At 51.6% G+C, this 14,002-nt stretch overlaps 1 pseudogene; it reads right to left on the minus strand.

Annotated features, from left to right (window-relative positions):
- Positions 1-592: 592 nt before the first annotated feature.
- On the minus strand, positions 593-1,271 carry LOC144105364 (eukaryotic translation initiation factor 4E pseudogene; annotated as a pseudogene).
- Between the last annotated feature and the right edge of the window lie 12,731 nt (positions 1,272-14,002).

Below are 14,002 nucleotides of genomic sequence, written 5' to 3' on the forward strand. Positions count from 1 at the left end.
AAGCTGGCGAGGCTCACGCCCGCTGCTTCTATTGCAGTGCTACAGAGCATTGCCCCGCGTGCACTCAAATAGAGCCTCGACCCACACAATAGCCGACTCGGAGACGCTGGGTACTAGATAGGCCTGCCGCACGTTGTGGAAAGAACCCGTCTATGGACGCTACGCGCACCGAGCGAAAGAACGCTACCAGAGACGCAGAAGTCGTCTTCAGGTCGCTAAAAATTTGGAGTGCCTTAACGGTTATTGAATACCACCTAGCACAGTCTTTCCGAAGGGTATTCCCTAGAATTACGATAAAGATCTCATATTCATTACTTTGCAACTACTTTCAAATGGAGTGGCAGTTTATGCAAGTTAGGGTGTTGTAGATCGCTAGGCAATGAGACAACTAATGAAGCAAATAGAAAAAAATGAGTTTATTTTTGAAACTTTTTGAACCAAACAGTTCTCGGAAATGTTTTCCAACAGGGCGATCACGTTCCCAGCGAACCAACGTTTCATAAAAGCTCTTTCTGCGAGATTTTTTTTAAGGCGAACTATGTCCACTGGTTGCAGTCCTTTGCAGTCTTGTTTTGCTTCTGCCGAGATGCTCTCAAACTACGTATCTGGCCCTTGCTGCAGGATGGACCTTGGCCTGCGTGTCAACATGGGCCTGGTACTCAACACGGCTCCTTGGATGCATGTTTAACCTCTTCTTCAAGGTCCTTCCGATCTGGATATTCCTGTCCGCACTGCGATAGTCCGCAGTCCACAGAGAGACCTTGTCAATCGTGGTTCGGTTCTGAACGACAGCTCCACACACGTCGGCGCCGAGTTCGTCAAAGCCCTCGCCGATCAAGCACAAGAGAATTTCAAGCCAGTAGGTGCCCACTTCACTCGCCGCCTGGTCCTTGTTCAGGTAGATGAGCCAACGACCACCTTGCCTGTTACGGCTATCTTCCCACATGGGCTTGATGCCGTACTTGAAGATGGAGTAGTCACATCCCTGAGCTATTTTGCTGGGAAGCTCGAGGTGGTTGTACAGGGCCCAGAAATCTTCCACCGTGTCGAACGAAGAGATCTCCACAAGGTTCTCTTCCCAACTGCGGTTCCCGTCGTTCCTGTAGTACCAGAGGCTCCACCGATGTTCGAGGGGGTGCTTCAACGGTGCCTCAGGCGATGTATCCGTTCTAGCCTGTTGGGATGACGCAGCCTTTTCCAGGTCCCTCTCGGAAGGCTTATTTTCGACAGACATCCTGTTTACTAGCACCTAGCAGCACGGCGTCCGTGGTTAGCGATATCCCAAAACTATTTACGAGAAAGACGACGCGTGCTTCTGCTGGGCAGCAGTGTGGCAGACTGACAGAACGCCGCACCACCTCCCCTATTTATATCATTTCGTCAGGCTATCCCAGCATGCACTGCAAAAAGGCGGTGCAGCTTGGGAAAGAAGCGCGTTCCACACCACGCGTCCATAAAGTGTACAAACGAGCAGGATATAGCGTCCCAACACTTAACGCCTCCAATGCAAGCACTGCACTTTCCTCTGGGTCAGTGTTCCTGACACACATGCAAGGCGACAAACGCGTTATTTTAAACCGCAGTAAAGCGTTTAGTTTCAACAAAATGAGAACTTGAGGAAAGGAAATGGCGCAGTATCTATCTGTCTCACATACAGGCTGACACCTGAACCGAGTGGTAAGGGAAGGCTTAAAGGAGGGAGTGAAAGATAAAAGGAAGAAAAAGGTGCCGTAGTGGAAGACTCCAGAATAATTTCGACCGCCTGGGGATATTTAACGTGCACCGACATCGCATAGCACACGGGGGCTCTAGCGTTGTGTCCATCGAAACGCTGCCAACCCGGAAAGATGATTTTTAGGAAAGAGTAACTGTCTCACACCTCGGTGGACACCTCAACCGCGGTGTGATGGAAGAGGCGAAAGGAAAGAAAGAACAAAGAGAGAAACAGTAATAGTAGTGGAAGGCTCTGGAATAATTTCGACCACGCGGCATCTCCGCAACCCTTACAATTTACAGCCCACAGGCCCCTGTTGCGTTTCGCCTCCATGGAACCACTGCCGCCGCGGCCAGGATTGAACCCGGGTCCTGCGATCTCATTAGCTGAGCGTCTTACGTACAACTACACGCATATACGTTAGGGGGTATCTCAGATTCACACAGCCATGCGATTCTGAGCGGCGCACGCGGTGATTGCGACGCGCGTCTGTTCGCCGATTTTTCCTCTGTCCTTTATATTCTTCCTGCACGCGGCAGTAGGTGCGGCCAATTTCGTTTTTACAGCGAAACTGTATGCCTCTACCGCCCAAGAAAATTTTCTTGTCGTCCTCAGCAAAACAGGCCAGGCTAAAGAAAGACCACAAAACAAGCATCAACACCGCATGGTGAATGATAATTCGCGTATGAACAATGAAAACACCGTCCGAACCGTTCCAGTAAACATTAGGTTTGCAGCTGCTCCGAAAGGGGTTCACGATTCGAAGGCCTCGTCTGAAGTGCAAACCGCATAATGTTTGATAATGGCGGCAGCATTAGTGGCTAAAAATAATAAGAAAGTAAAAAATCAAAAATTCGAGGAAGCTTAAGCTTCGTCTTTAAGAGTGGTGCGCGAAAGCGTGTTGCAGCGTTGCCAAGGGGTCCACGGAACGCTATCATCCGTTCGGCGCGACGCCTTGCCCGTTGGACGATGTAAGGAAACGAAACATATCTTGGTGTACACCCAAACCGCACCCTAAGGGAATGAAAGTGAAATGAAAATTTGTTTTAAGGAAAGGAAAGGACGCCTGCCTTACATATCTCGGTGGACACCCAGACCAGGCCGTAAGGGAAAGAATATTTCCGAAGCGCATTGCCGACAGCTACGTGTTCCGGCAAACATTGCGTTTGCAGCTGCTTCGAAAGCGGTTGACGTTTTCGAAGCCCTCGAGTGAAGTGCAAACCGCACAATGTATGATAACGACGCCTGCAAACAATGCAAAGCGCGTTCCTTTTCGCGTGTGTTTCCCGATAAAGACTACAGTTGCGTATTCGTGTTGTTGTAAACAAAAAAACGGCAGGCTAAAAATGTAATGCACACTGCGTATCTCCTTTGAAATCAGGCATACAGCACACAGCTCAACTACATCTCACTTGTCTCTGGTTTCACTATTTGTACAGCCACGTGCGTGAATATTCAAGCGCTGTCACGTTCCACTCTTAAAGGCGCAGCTGAAGCGTCCTCCAATTTTTAAACTTATTTTCGGAATGTGGCGGGGTGCTGGGCTTGAAGCACTCTGGCACGAGTCGGCCCGGTATTGCAGGGGGGGGGGGGGGGGGGGGGCGCTGCGAGCGCGAGTGACAACGGACGAACTCCACGTGAGCTCCGCTGATTCCGTGTTTTTACCCTAGGCAGTGAGACCCTACAATACTTCCGTTGATATCACCGGTTTCCTGAAGACGAGCGGAATCCAGGGACACCAACCAGAAGTACGTACAACAAGTTTTGACCATTTTAGGTCAACTTTTCCCCGTGACCAAGCCAGATGCCTCGCTAGGCCTACTGCGCCGCGCCGAAGAATACGGAGCTCTGCGTCGCAGTGGCGTTCGCCACCTGCGTCGCAGCAGCGTTCGCCAGCTGGGCTGCGCCGTGGACCGTGCCCGCGCGCCGTAGTTCGCCATGAGGGTCACCGTAGAAGGCATCCCAATTTCTCGAGAAGAATTAGCAGCCAGTGATTGGTTGACTAAAGTTAACAAGCTCCGGGAAGCGCGAACAACATCAGGGCCTGCCGTGCCAGATTTCCCTGGAGACAAAGCAGGACCGAACCAAGCGTCCCAAATCGACAATGGGCTACGTGCGAAGACGGAAGCTGAACTCACGCCTCGGCAACGAGGACGCTTACTAGCCAAAAAATCTGTAGCATCGAACCAGCCTCGCTTACCCAGCAACGCTCTCAAGCTAATTGTGCGCCCACGGGGCGGACTGCTACTCTCCAAGATTACAACCTACCGACTACTGGAAGCAATTTGCACTGCTGCTCGCTTCACCAGGGACGCTGCTCGTCACGAAGACCTAATACAAGCTAACCTGATCCAGAATACTTTCGCGTACTGCACCCCAGTCGTCGAAAGAGCTGAACGGATGATGCAACTCAAAGAGATCACCGTTGACAACAAGGCGTATGAGATATCCGTCTACTGCGCTCCAGATGATAGCTCGAGCCGTGGTGTAATTCGCGGCGTCGACCTCCGACTGGATCGAAATACAATCCAAGCAGAGTTACAAGACAACCGTAACCCACCCATTCTGGACTTTCGGCGGCTCGGGAACACCACCGCAGTACTCATCACATTCGCTCAGCGCCAAGTGCCTACCTGGGTCTACTTTTGCAATAGTCGCCACAGATGCAACTTATTCAAGAGGAAGTACGAGGTGTGCTATCGCTGTGGCGAGCTCGGTCATCGAGCCGATGTTTGTGCAAGCACAACTACTAAGTAGTGTAGAGGTTGCGGACTATCCAATCCTACCACCGACCACACGTGCAAACCAATCTGCCGCCTGTGCGGCAAAGAACATTTCACGGGCGATAGTCGCTGCAGGGAAATCTTCAGGATTCCTTACGAAGTCAGGCGCAGGAAGTGGGAGAAAATTCGAAATGCTGAGGCAGAGAAACTCAAGACCCAAGAGACCGCCAAGCGGATCACACTCCAGCGCACCAGCCGATGGGACCGGCAACGCTCCGATAGCCAGCAGCGGCAGCTCCGAGACCGCTCGAGCTCTTTTCCACCGCTCAAGTCTCCCGCTCCACGGATGGGTTCTCAGGGGACCTCCCGGACCAATCCCGGGTCACCTGCAGTCGTCCAGCAGACAGGGGACTCTCCTCATCCTTTGCAGCAGCCACCTGGGCTACTACCATCTCTACCCGATCTACGAGAACGTCAAGAACCGGTGAGTACGCAGGAAGGGACTCCCACTACTCTCATCATCAGCCTTACTACACCCACTGCAGGGCAAAGGCCTCTCCCATGTCTCTCCAATTAACCCTATCCTTTGCCAGCTGCATCCACCCTTTGCCTGCAAACTTCTTAATCTCATCCGCCCACCTAACCTTCTGCCGCCCCCTGCTACGCTTACTTTCTCTTGGAACCCACTCCGTTACCCTTAAAGACCAGCGGTTATCCTGCCTTCGCATTACATGCCCTGCCCAAGCCCATTTCTTTCTCTTGATTTCGACTAGGATGTCATTAACCCGTGTTTGTTCCCTCACCCACTCTGCCCGCTTCCGATCTCTTAACGTTACACCTATCATTTTTCTTTCCATGGCTCGCTGCGTTGTCCTTAACTTAAGCAGAACTCTTTTCGTTAGCCTCCACGTTTCTGCCCCGTAGGTGAGTACCGGTAAAATTATGCTGTTGTACACTACTCTAGACACACACAAAGCGATTATGGAACTGACAGCAGTCATCCAACAACTTATACTCAGAGTAGAGGCTCTCGAAAAGCCAATGGCCACACTCCCTTCGTCTCACCCACATCCGCAGGGATCATATGAATCAGTACCTATGGATATCGCTCCTCCCAACCGATCCGCACAAAAACGCAAAGCAACGTCCGACACCGACTCACCCGCGGAGGGTTGGCAGGCGCGTTTTGCCAAAGTTGAGGAAAGCTGCAACCTCAGTCAAACTAGCATCAAGGCTTTAGAAGCACACATCGAACGCTCACTCCACACAATCGGCTCACAAGTCACGCAACAATTTGACATGCTGAACAAAGCTATAGAAGCACAGGGCAAACTCCTCGCTGCCGTGGTACCCGCGGCCCCTGCGCCGACACCCGTTCAAACCCCACAACTATCCCCGCCTAATCATGGCGAGCAGCTCGGGTAACACCACCATCTGGCAGTGGAACTGTCGTGGGTTCGCGCGTAAGCGTCCGGTCCTCCAGCAGTTCCTCGCCACGAGTGATCGCCCCGAACTAATAGCTCTCCAGGAATGCGACAAGAACACGAAACTTGCCGGTTACAGTACATACCTATCGGAACGAGTAAAACCTCGAATAGCTACTCTCGTCAAATGTAACCTCACTGTCCTCCAACACAATTTAGATCCAACTTTCCCCGAATACGTCTTCTTAGAAATATTACCCCGACCCTCGCGTAAACGTTGCACTAGTCTGTTTATAATTAATGTCCACAGCCCTCCCCGAGCTCATAAGGATATTTTCGGTCCGCTTTTCCTCAAAGCCCAGCAGCTGGCGCAGGGGCAACCTTTCCTCATTCTAGGTGACTTTAATGCGCATCACCGCGCTTGGGGCTACCCCTATGACTCCGCTAAAGGTCGACGCCTTTGGAATGACTGGCATATGAACCAGCTGACTCTTATCACAGACGTGCCCTACCCCACTAGACACGGTACGGGCCTACATCGTGATACAACGCCGGATCTGGCCTTTACGACCTCCGGAGTTAAAGCGACTTGGTGTCACACTCACGAAAACTTTGGGAGTGATCACTTCGTACTCGAAATTGTAATACACGAGCCCACCAGGCAATGTACGCGGCCAGCTCAGGTGATTAACTGGGACTCTTTCCGGACGCACAGGAAACAGCAGGACAAACCTCCCGCTATAACTGATATCAAGGCGTGGACAACCGAAATTGTCAAACAAGTGGCCGACGCCACTCAAACCGTCGAGTTAGAGGACAGTATCCCAGACTGCGACCGCTACTACGCCCATCTGTGGGAGCGCAAGAAGTCGCTCGAAGCTCTACTTGCCACTCGGAAATGGGACCGCAATATCCGACGTAGACTGGCGCGCGCACATACGAATATCGAGAAATATGCAATACAACTCACTCGACAGAGCTGGCACAACATATGTGACCAGATGAACAACACTCCAAACGCTCGTAAGACGTGGAACCTCCTTCGACATTTACTCGACCCAGCAGGAGGCAAGCTCCAAACACGCCAACAGCTCGAGCGAATCTTCCACCAGTATCCTGGAACGTCTGACGAGCTTAAACAAGAGCTTATAAATACTTACATCCGCCCTGAACCAACAACCAACCTCCCTTTCTATCAGGGCGCGGAAAATCTCTGTCTAGACGCTCCGATCACTTTAGCGGAGGTCCGAGCAGAACTCAATCGCCTCAAGACGACTTCGGCGGCCGGTCCTGACCGCATTTCAAATAAAATGCTTAGGAATCTAGACGACGCATCCATTCATGCTCTTACCGACTATTTTCAAGAATGTTGGGCCAGCGGTACCATCCCTCAAGAGTGGAAATGCGCCAATCTAGTCCTCATCCCCAAGCCAGGCAAACCACCAACCTTGGCCAACCTCCGTCCCATCTCTCTCACGTCCTGCGTTGGGAAGCTGATGGAACACGTTATCCAGACCAGACTCTCACGATACCTTGAAGACAACCATCTTCTACCAGACACTATGTTCGGCTTCCGCCCTCATTTAGCAGCCCCGGACATTATGCTTCTTCTCCATCATCAGGTAGTCATGAGACGTACACTAGACACGAAAGTCATCGTCGGCCTCGATGTTGCCAAGGCATTCGACAACGTCCTCCATGAAGCGATTCTTCAACAACTTCAAGCTCTCGGTGTCGGACATCGCATGTATGCGTACATCCGAAACTTTCTCACCGACCGCACAGTGCAACTTAAAGCCGGCACGGGAGATCCTTCCATGATCTCTCCGGGAAACCGTGGCACGCCGCAAGGCGCCGTACTTTCGCCGATGCTTTTTAACGTCTCACTGATAGGCCTGCCGAAGCTACTGGCCGACATCCCCCACCTGCACCACAGCATTTATGCTGACGACCTCACACTTTGGATCACGCGCGGAAGTGACGGCCAGATTGAAGAGACTTTACGGACCGCGATCGAACGGATCGGAGATTATCTAAGTACAGTTGGCCTCACGTGCTCGGCGACAAAGTCCGAGTATAACATCATTCCTTCCCCGGGACGACGCCCTTCAAAGATACTTCCGGACGTCAACCTCCAGGTGCAAGGAAACCCGATTCCTCGAACAGACAACATCAGGATCCTGGGCTTGCATCTACAGGCCAACGGCAGCAACAACATCACGATCCAACGCATCGACCAGTCGGTTGTGCAGATCGGACGCCTCCTTAAGCGAATCTCCAACAATCATCATGGCATGCGAGAGTCCAACCTCCTGCGCCTCGTTCAAGCTTTCGTCTGCTCCCGCATCACCTACTCTGGACCCTACTTACGTCTCACTCATGCCGAAAGCGAACGGCTAGACGCGTCACTTCGAAAAGCATACAAGACGGCCCTAGGTCTTCCCATGTCCACAGCTACCCATAAGCTCATGGCTCTCGGAATCTCCAATACCGTGAGCGAACTGATCGAAGCAACCCTCACCGCCCAGTATGAGCGGCTCTCACTCACACACGCTGGCCGAGCGGTACTGCAGCAAGTTGGGATCTCCCCATCGAGATCGGCCCCAAGTTACGCTGAACTTACATCGGAATATCGCCTAAATCTCCGCATTCCTCCCATTCCCAAACGGATGCACCCGGAACACCACGCCGAGAGACGGGCCGACCGGGCTCGTCAGTTCGAGAAACGCTTCAGCGGACGTCCGGACGTCACGTATACGGACGCCTCTTACCATCCATCGAGGCCAGCGATGGGGGCGGTAGCTCTCGCCCCTCACCGCAGCTGGTACACAGCCTGCAGCATTCGCAACGCAGAAACAGTCACCGCAGCTGAGGAGGTTGCCATTGCGCTCGCGCTAGCCGACCCTAATACCAAAGTCGTCATCAGTGACTCTCAACAGGCTATTCGCAATTACGATGCTGGCCGTATCTCTTGCCAGGCGTTACACATTCTACGTTCTACAGCACCCTATTCCACATCTCGCTTACTTCTTTGGGCTCCAGCCCACGAGTCGCTCAGCGGAAACGCCCAGGCACACACTCTCGCTCGAGATCTCAGCTGCCGAGCCGAGAGTATGATCAGCCACCCTGCTTCCGCTGACACTAATATCCCACGCGCTTCTCTACTCACCACTTACACGGACATACTCCAGCACTACCGACTCCAAAGGTGCACATATCCTCCCGCACACCGCGATCTAACAAGACGCGAGGCCGTCCAATGGCGCAAACTACAAACTGGCAGCTTCCCACACCCCCTCTTATACAGCAGGATCTTTCCGGAACAGATAGCCCCCATGTGTAAACACTGCTCAACTCCGGCCACACTCATACACATGGTGTGGACTTGTACACATTACAACACAGACAACGCAAACACCCCAGAGACGTGGGAGTCTCTCCTGTGTACTTCCAAGCCAGCAGACCAACGCTGGCTTATCCAGCGCGCGGTGGAGGCCGCGGCATCCCAAAGGATCCCCGCCGACCTCCTCTAAGTCAGCGCAACCGGTCCTTTGACTGGTCCCCTGTTTTTGGGCGCAACAAAAGAGTTTACCTACCTACCTACCCGGTATTGCACTGCCTTCGGGATCGACCCGGGGAATATTAGCGCGAGCATTTTCTTTCTATCTTTGCTCTCCTATCATTTTACTCTCCTACTTTCAGCACGCGGCAGCGAGCGTGGCTCGGCTCGAGCCAGTAGGCAGGCCCGTGCACTTTCCTTTCCTTTCTTCCTATCAGCAATGGCAGCAACAGCAGTGTATTGTAGTCGTTATGGAGAGCGCGAGAGACGCAACAACGACAGAACGAAGCGAGGAAGAGAACGCGCTCACGAGACGCTATAAGAACGCGCCGCACGACTCGAGAAGCGTTGTAACGGAGATGCGGCTAGAAGTCGTGCCACGTCCCGGAGTGACTCCAACTGAGGAAGAGACCGGTTTGAGTTCTCGATAGCGTCGGAATGAGACGCTGCGTAGACGACGTGCCGAGGAAACAAAGCTTTCTCAATTCAACTAAGGTTAACTAGAGCTAAATCACAGCCAATTTTTTTTCTTCCCTTTCGGCGCGGTCCGGGTGTTCAGCGACAAATGTGAGACACGCGTCATTTCATTTCCTTAAAACCAATGTTCATTTCATTTTCCGTCCCTAACGGCCCGGTTCGGGTGACCACCGATATATGTGAGACAGGCGTCCTTTCCTTAAATTGTCCAACAGGTTCTTTTTTTTTGACGGTTTTTATTGACATATATATCCTTTACGTTATTGTCATTCAAAAAATTGGCTCTAGTTTAGCTCTGGTTCACAATAGTTGAATTGCGAAAGCTTCGTTTCCTCTGCACATCGTCTACGCACCGTCTCATTCCGACGCTATCGAGAACTCAAACCGGTCTCTTGCGCAGTTGAACAATCACTCCGGGACCTGGCACGACTTCTTTCAGCCGCATCTTCGTTACGACGCTTCTCGAGTCGTGCGACGCTTTCTTCTGGCGTCTCTTGAGCGCGCGGTCTCTTCCTCGCTTCGTTCTGTCGTTGCGTCTTTTTCGCGCCCTCCATAACGACCACTGATCTCCACTAGGGGGCTGGATGCCGCATCGGGCGCTCGAAAGTGAAGCCACCGTAAGTTGGGTGGCATGTCCCGGAAGTCAACCTTTGGCAGTGCACGAAATCTGACCTCAGCACGGATTTTCAGTTTTAGTTTTCGTTTCCCGCTTAGCATTTTGTCTCTTCGACGTTCTCGTCTTTCTTCGTGACAATGCCTACCTGTTGCGCCGTCAACTGCATGAGGAGAGCAGCAAAGTCCTCCGGAAAGGCGTTTCAAAAATAAGGGTCCACTGCATCGCTATGGGACGACACTAGCAGACGACAGAACGTCGCTGCACTCAGTACGTACGGAGCCTCGTCTGCTCAACTGTGTCGTCCTGTTGCGCTAGCGTCGCCACCTCTGCTCTTTGTTTTGATGCACGTTGTCACGCTCTAAGCCCAAGTTATACCATAAATGGGGGATAAATTTAAGAAAGAATAGGTGGAAACCTTCATTAGGCAGCCGACTTTGCAGCGGCCATTTTACCGAACTACGTTTAGACCGAACCGGAGCGAGCTATGGCGAGGCCACAATCTGGTGAGGTGCCGTCAGTGTTCTGCTGGTTCACATTAGCGCGTCCAAAATATATATGGTACTTCTTTTTCGACGGATCGTATCAATTGTACTGTTTGATACTGTCGAAAGTTATGCCTGAACGGACTTTTATTCGTGATGCTTGGTGCAGTTGACTTCTAACAGCGCTTGTCAGATGCGCTGCTGCATTCGTCTTTCTCGTCAGTCGTTTCTCTCGTGCTGTGTAGATCACATGTGGCTGTGCTATAGAGTTAGATTAAAAGCACGTATGGAAGGTAAATGGCACACTAAAGCGATAAACATCGCCTGTCATCGATGAGAAGAGACATCGTCCTCCACCAACCCGAAATTGAAACAGCGGTAGCTGTATAACGAGTGGCTCTTCAAGTGTCAGGATTTCCGCGCCATTGCCTTTTCTTTGCCACACAAAAATTTGCTTTCAGGATGACCTAGGCTCATCGTCATTCCACTATTTCTCCTAATCACGCTCGGAAGACAAGAACCAGGTCAGAAAATAGTGTTTAATGCACGTACCCCTTTGCCGCGCCTTGGTGAGACATGCATGCCTGTTCACTTCGGTTCCTCTGAAATTACAGTGTTCCCCGAACAATGCTCACATTTATCACGTTCAGCTTGCTTTTTCCTTTGATATTACAGTAGGCGTTACACGAAAACAACGCGAAAAATTTATTACGAAAGGGTGAAAGACGCGACTTTTTGCATTGAAATACGCAGCAGACACCGAACTTCTGTGACATGCCATCCAACTTCCGGTGGCTTTATATATATATATATATATATATATATAAAACCAAGCGAGGCGACTCCTCCTCTCCCTCTACCCTAGCGGAGCACATCTGGTGGAGCAAGCGCCGACGGCAGTGGAGTCGACGGCGGCGCCATCTGTTGGAGCGCGGCTGCAGCATTGCTAGGCGACGGCGGCTCGAGGTCGTTCATCGGCCGCGTTATACGGCTGAAGTGCGACCACGCGACGACCCGAGCTGGTTGGCTGGCTGATGCAGTGTTGCTTTCAAGAGACAAGATATATTTTTTTTAAATTACACATGTCTATATTACAGCATTCCGTACAATACAGATCATACGTGTCGACGCGCCAGAGGGGTCAAGTTCATCTCAAACGGCGCCACTGATTTTTCAGTACATCATTTCATGCATCATTCACGCAATACATATGCGATCAGTCTGTGCACAGTGAATGCACGCAATTTAATGCATGCATGATATACCTTACAAACATAGACAATTGTAAAATATTGTTTAGTACTTACGTCAACGCGTGAAAGCAAGCCACTATCACGCGATATCCTTTACTCTCCATGCTGATATATGCGACACCAATAAAATTCAGTTAACATACAGTTGCATAATCGGTTCCCATTATGTGCCTACTCTCGCGGACTAAATCCGATGACTCCTTCGTTCATAGTAATGACCGAATCATTGTTCATAATCCACGACGCCGAAATAAGCGGTGGCTCCCAAGAAAGCGAGGGCAGGTAGCGGATCACGTCATATATCCGTGCGGGTCTCGCTGCACTCAAAGCAGCTTCTAATGTCATGAGCACAAAACGAAGCACCATCGTAGTTGTCGCAGCACCAACATAACGCATGAAGGAACACGACGCCAAAGTGTCTGTGACTGGCGCCGCAAAGCAGGCGACAGCGCCAGATATAAAGCGCGAATGACAGAGTTCGCGAAACATACAAAAGATGTGTGGCGGTTGCAACGGCGGCGCGGGTCATAAATTCAAAAGGAATAGAGAGAGAGAGAGAGATTGTTTCTCCTTTCTGTACTTTCTTGCGATTAGATATTGTTATTTACTACAGACACTAGCGCCAATTATTCCTTCAGTTACGTTCACAACGTATGGTGTACGTAGTTACGGTTTCAGCGGAGGTTTTGTAGCGAGAGCTACACTGGTCTACCAGTCGAGCATTTCGTGGTGCATGGGAGACGTCCATTGTGCGCATGCGCCGTTACCATGGCAACCCGAGAGGAGCAAGGTTCGGCGTGCGCTTCGCCGTCGCCGTGGCCGTGCAGCTGCGCGCCCACTCCACCGTCGGGACCGAGCGTGACGTTACGCGGATGAGCATTTGTGCGCATGCGCCGATACCGTGGTAACCAGGGACTCCAAAGCCCGCCGCCTCACCGCACGCTGCTCTATCACCCGAACCGCGCGTCGCATGCGCAGCATTTCGTACAAAAGATGGAGCTGCAATGGGCGGCTGTATCACGTTTGACATGCATGCTGAGTAGGAGAGTCCAGTCGCTGCTAAAAGGCGGTATAGACAAGAGAAGATTAACTCTTCCGATCCTGAGGTTGTCGCCTGGCACATGGCTACTCAACAAAGAGAGAATGAGCGTAAGAAGGCGAAGAGAGCATCGAACACGCCCGAACAGAGAGAGGAAGTTCAGAAGAGCAAGGTTCCGGGCTAGTTGGTAATGCATTTAAGGGAAGAAACAGCGCAATGAAACACGGACACACGAAGAACGGACACACACGAGCGCTTACTCACAACAGTTCTTCGTGTGTCCGTGTTTCATTGCGCTGTTTCTTCCCTTAAACAGAGAAAGGAGCTCTTTGCCAAACGGAGATGCCAGACTGCCGACCGGTATAGACGGCGCATAACCTCCCGAGTTGGAGCCCATGGAAGGAGTCAGTCAACGAAAACCAATAGCAGAGGATGCAAAGGCCCGTCGTGTGACTGATCACACCATTCGAAATTCCGAAAAACAAGCTCAGCCAGGAAAACTTACTTCTCGCTACGTATGTCCTGGCATAGCCGAGCTAAGCCACTGCCAATTTTTTCATTTAGCCGGGACGGAAGTCGCTGGCGCTTTCCTCCCCTGTTTGTATCCGCATACTCTAGACCAGTTGCAAGCCGTCCGGGCTTTTAGTGAGCTCCTTAACACCTCCCGCCATAGTCTTCATGATCCTCACGTGCACAGTCACCGTTAACATTATGC

Source organism: Amblyomma americanum, chromosome 9 (assembly GCF_052857255.1).
Source record: "Amblyomma americanum isolate KBUSLIRL-KWMA chromosome 9, ASM5285725v1, whole genome shotgun sequence".
NCBI lineage: Eukaryota > Metazoa > Arthropoda > Arachnida > Ixodida > Ixodidae > Amblyomma > Amblyomma americanum.